Genomic DNA, 5459 nt, shown 5'->3' with positions numbered 1-5459 from the left:
TCAAGAGGTATAAGACCTCCGACGATTTTCTTAGCCTGCAAACTAAGGGAGAAAAGCTCAATTGTTGAGCTTGTGCTCAGATTGTCTGAGTACAACAATCATTTGAATCGAGTGGGAGTTGATCTTCCAGATAAGATAGTGATGTTTCTCCGAAGTCATTACCACCAAGCTGCTAGAGCTTCGTGATGAACTATAATATATCAGGGACATATATGATGATCCTTGAGATATTCGCGATGTTTGACACCAAAGTAGAAATCAAGAAGGAGCATCAATTGTTGATGGTTGGTGAAACCACTAGTTTCAAGAAGGGCAAGGGCAAGAAGGGATACTTCATGAAACGGCAATTCAGCTGCTGCTCTAGTGAAGAAACCCAAGGTTGAACCCAAACCTGAGACTAAGTGCTTCTGTAATAAGGGGAACAACTACTGGAGCAGAATTACCCTAGATACTTGGTAGATGAGAAGGCTGTCGATAGAAGTATATTGGATATGCATTATGTTAATGTGTACTTTACTAGCACTCCTAGTAGCACAAGGGTATTAGATACCGGTTCGGTTACTAAGTGTTAGTAACTCGAAATAAAAGCTACGGAATAAATGGAGACTAGCTAAAGGTGAGCTGACGATATGTGTTGGAAGTGTTTCCAATGTTGATATGATCAAGCATCACATGCTCCCTCTACCATCGAGATTGGAGTTAAACCTAAATAATTGTTATTTGGTGTTTGCGTTGAGCATAGACATGATTGGATTATGACTATAGCAATACGGTTATTCATTTAAGGAGAATAATTGTTACTCTGTTTATTTGAATAATACCTTCAATGGTCTTACGCCTAAAATGAATGGTTTATTGAATCTCAATCGTAGTGATACACATGTTCATGCCAAAGATATAGGATAGTAATGATAGTACCACCTACTTGTGGCACTGCCACATAAGTCATATCGGTATAAAACGCATGAAGAAGCTCCATGTTGATGGATCTTTGGACTCACTTGATTTTGAATCACTCGAGACATGCAAACCATGCCTATTGGTATATATGCATGAAGAAACTCCATGCAAATGGACCGTTTGGACTCACTTGATTTTGAATCACTTGAGACATGCAAATCATACCACATGGGCAAGATGACTGAAAGCCTCAGTTTCAGTAAAATGGAACCAGAAAGCAACTTGCTGGAAGTAATACATTTTGATGTATGCAGTCCAATGAGTGTTGAGGCGTGTAGTGGATATCGTTATGTTCTTACTTCACAGATGATTTGAGTAGATGTTGAGTATATTTACTTGATGAATCATGAGTCTGAATTATTGAAAGGTTCAAGTAATTTCATGGTGAAGTTGAAAGATCATCGTGACAAGAGGATAAAAGATCTATGATATGATCATAGAGATGAATATCTGAATTACGAGTTTGGCACAGAATTAAGACATTGTGGAAATTGTTTCACAACTGATACAGCCTCGAACACCATAGTGTGATGGTGTGTCCGAACATCATAACTGCACCCTATTGGATATGATGCATACCATGATGTCTCTTATCGAATTACCACGATAGTTTATGGGTTAGGCATTAGAGACAACCACATTCACTTTAAATAGGGCACCACGTAATTCCGATGAGATGACACCGTATGAACTATGGTTTAGAGAAACCTAAGCTGTCATTTCTTAAAAGTTTGGGGCTGCGACGCTTATGTGAAAAAGTTTCAGGCTGATAAGCTCGAACCCAAAGCGGATAAATGCATCTTCATAGGACACCCAAAACAGTTGGGTATACCTCCTGTCTCAGATCTGAAAGCAATAAGGGATTGTTTCTAGAATCGGGTCCTTTCTCGAGAAAAAGTTTCTCTCGAAAGAATTGAGTGGGAGGATGGTGGAGACTTGATGAGGTTATTGAACCCTCTCTTCAACTAGTGTGTGACAGGGCACAGGGAGTTGTTCCTGTGGCACCTACACCAATTGAAGTGGAAGCTTATGATAGTAATCATGAAACTTCGGATCAAGTCACTCCCAAACCTCGTGGGATGACAAGGGTGCGTACTACTTCAGAGTGGTACGTAATCCTGTCTTAGAAGTCATGTTGCTAGACAACAATGAACCTACGAGCTATGGAGAAGCGATGGTGGGCCCGGATTCCGATAAATGGCTCGAGGCCATAAAATCCGAGAGAGGATCCATGTATGGAAACAAAGTGTAGACTTTGATAGAACAGCTCGATGGTCGTGAGGCTATTGAGTACAGATGGATTTTAAAAGGAAGACGGACAATGATGATGGGTATCACCATTAAGAAAGCTCGACTTGTCATTAATATGTTTTCCGACAAGTTCAAGGAGTTGACTGCGATGAGACTTTCTCACTCGTAGCGATGCTAAGAGTCTATTGGAATTATATTAGCAATTACTGCATTATTTATGAAATCTTGCAGATAGGATGTCAAAACATTGTTTCCTCGATGTTTTTTCTTGAGGAAAGGTTGTATGTGATACAACCGGAAGGTTTTGTCAAATCCCGAAAGAAGCTAATAAGTATGCAAAGCTCCAGCAATCCTTCTAAGGACTGGAGTAAGCATCTCAGAGTTGGAATGTATGCTTTGATGAGATGATCAAAGATTTTGGTGTATACAAAGTTTATGAGAAACTTGTATTTCCAAAGAAGTGAGTGGGAGCACTATAGAATTTTTGATGAGTATATGTTGTTGACATATTGTTGATCAGAAATGACGTAGAATTTCTGGAAAGCATATAGGGTTATTTGGAAAGTGTTTTTCAATGGATAGCCTGGATTAAGCTACTTGAGCATTGAGCATCAAGATCTATAAGGATAGATCAAAACGCTTAATGGTACTTTCAAATGAGCACATACCTTGACATGATCTTGAAGGTGTTCAAGATGGATCAGTCAAAGAAGGAGTTCTTGCCTGAGTTGTAAGGTATGAAGTTAAGACTTAAAGCTCGACAACGGCAGAATAGAGAGAAAGGACGAAGGTCGTCCCCTATGCTTAAGACATAGTCTCTACAGTATGCTATGCTGTGTACCGCACCTGAAGTGTGCCTTACCATGAGTCAGTCAAGGGGTACAAGAGTGATCCAAGAATGGATCACAGGACAGCGGTCAAAGTTATCCTTAGTAACTAGTGGACTAAGGAATTTTCTCGATTATGGAGGTGGTAAAAGAGTTTGTTGTAAAGGGTTACGCCGATGCAAGCTTTGACACTAATCCAGATTATTTTGAGTAGTAAACTGGATTCATATAGTAGAACAGTTATTTGGAATAGCTCCAAATAGAGCGTGGTAGCTGCATCTAGGAGATGACATAGAGATTTGTAAAGCACACACGGATCTGAAAGGTTCAGACCCGTTGACTATAACCTCTCTCACAAGCATAACATGATCAAACCCAGAACTCATCGAGTGTTAATCACATGGTAAATGTGAACTAGATTATTGACTCTAGTAAACTCTTTGGGTGTTAGTCACATGGGGATGTGACCTTGAGTGTTAATCACATATCGATGTGAACTAGATTATTGACTCTAGTGCAAGTGGGAGACTGTTGGAAATATGCCCTAGAGGCAATAATAAATTGATTACTATTATATTTCCTTGTTCATGATAATCGTTTATTATCCATGCTAGAATTGTATTGATAGGAAACTCAGATACATGTGTGGATACATAGACAACACCATGTCCCTAGTAAGCCTCTAGTTGACTAGCTCGTTGATCAATAGATGGTTACGGTTTCCTGACCATGAACATTGGATGTCGTTGATAACGGGATCACATCATTAGGAGAATGATGTGGTGGACAAGACCCAATCCTAAGCATAGCACTAGATCGTGTAGTTCGTATGCTAAAGCTTTTCTAATGTCAAGTATCATTTCCTTAGACCATGAGATTGTGCAACTCCCGGATACCGTAGGAGTGCTTTGGGTGTGCCGAACGTCACAACGTAACTGGGTGACTATAAAGGTGCACTACGGGTATCTCCGAAAGTGTCTGTTGGGTTGGCACGAATCGAGACTGGGATTTGTCACTCCGTGTGATGGAGAGGTATCTCTGGGCCCACTCAGTAGGACATCATCATAATGTGCATAATGTGATCAAGGAGTTGATCACGGGATGATGTGTTACGAAACGAGTAAAGAGACTTGCCGGTAACGAGATTGAACAAGGTATCGGGATACCGACGATCGAATCTCGGGCAAGTATCGTACCGCTAGACAAAGGGAATTGTATACGGGATTGATTAAGTCCTTGACATCGTGGTTCATCCGATGAGATCATTGTGGAACATGTGGGAGCCAACATGGGTATCCAGATCCCGCTGTTGGTTATTGAGCGGAGAGTCATCTCGGTCATGTCTGCATGTCTCCCGAACCCGTAGGTCTACACACTTAAGGTTCGATGACGCTAGGGTTATAAAGGAAGTTTGTATGTGGTTACCGAATGTTGTTCGGAGTCCCGGATGAGATCCCGGACGTCACAAGGAGTACCAGGATGGTCCGGAGGTAAAGATTTATATATGGGAAGTCCTGTTTTGGTCACGGACAAGTTTCGGGGTCACCGGTATTGTACCAGGACCACCGGAAGGGTCCCGGGGGTCCACCGGGTGGGGCCACCTGCCCCGGGGGTCCACATGGGCTGTAGGGGTGTGCACCTTGGCCTATATGGGCCAAGGGAACCAGCCCCAAGAGGCCCATGCACCAAAGGATAAGGAAAGGAAGAGTCCTAAAGGGGGAAGGCACCTCCGAGGTGCCTTGGGGAGGATGGACTCCTCCCCCCCTTGGCCGCACCCTTCCTTGGGGGAAGGGGCAAGGCTGCGCCCTCCCCCTCTCCCTTGGCCCTATATATAGTGGGGGGAAGGGAAGGCAACCATACCTAAGCCCTGGCGCCTCCCTCTCCCTCCCATGACACATCTCCCTCCTCCCGCAGCGCTTGGCGAAGCCCTATTGGAATCCCGCTACTTCCACCACGCCGTCGTGCTGTTGGATCTCCATCAACCTCTCCTTCCCCCTTGCTGGATCAAGAAGGAGGATACGAAGCTGCTCCGTACGTGTGTTGAACGTGGAGGTGCCGTCCGTTCGGCGCTAGGATCATCGGTGATTTGGATCACGACGAGTACGACTCCATCAACCCCGTTCTCTTGAACGCTTCCACGCGCGATCTACAAGGGTATGTAGATCCACTCCTCCCTCGTTGCTAGATGACTCCATAGATAGATCTTGGTGACACGTAGGAAAATTTTGAATTTATGCTACGTTCCCCTAACAGTGACCTCCTGGGAAGTCCTCGTGTTGCATTCCCTTTTTAATTTTTTTGCGCGGCGTGCAAAAGAAAACTCACGGCCGCGACATATATTTACCACATTTTATTATTTTGCACGTGTGCGGTAAGTTTTAGCTCGTTGGTCATTATTCACGCGTGTAGCGGCGAGCAAAG

This window comes from Triticum dicoccoides, unplaced genomic scaffold (genome assembly GCF_002162155.2).
Source record: "Triticum dicoccoides isolate Atlit2015 ecotype Zavitan unplaced genomic scaffold, WEW_v2.0 scaffold154778, whole genome shotgun sequence".
Taxonomy (NCBI): domain Eukaryota; kingdom Viridiplantae; phylum Streptophyta; class Magnoliopsida; order Poales; family Poaceae; genus Triticum; species Triticum dicoccoides.
This window is presented reverse-complemented; position numbering follows the sequence as displayed.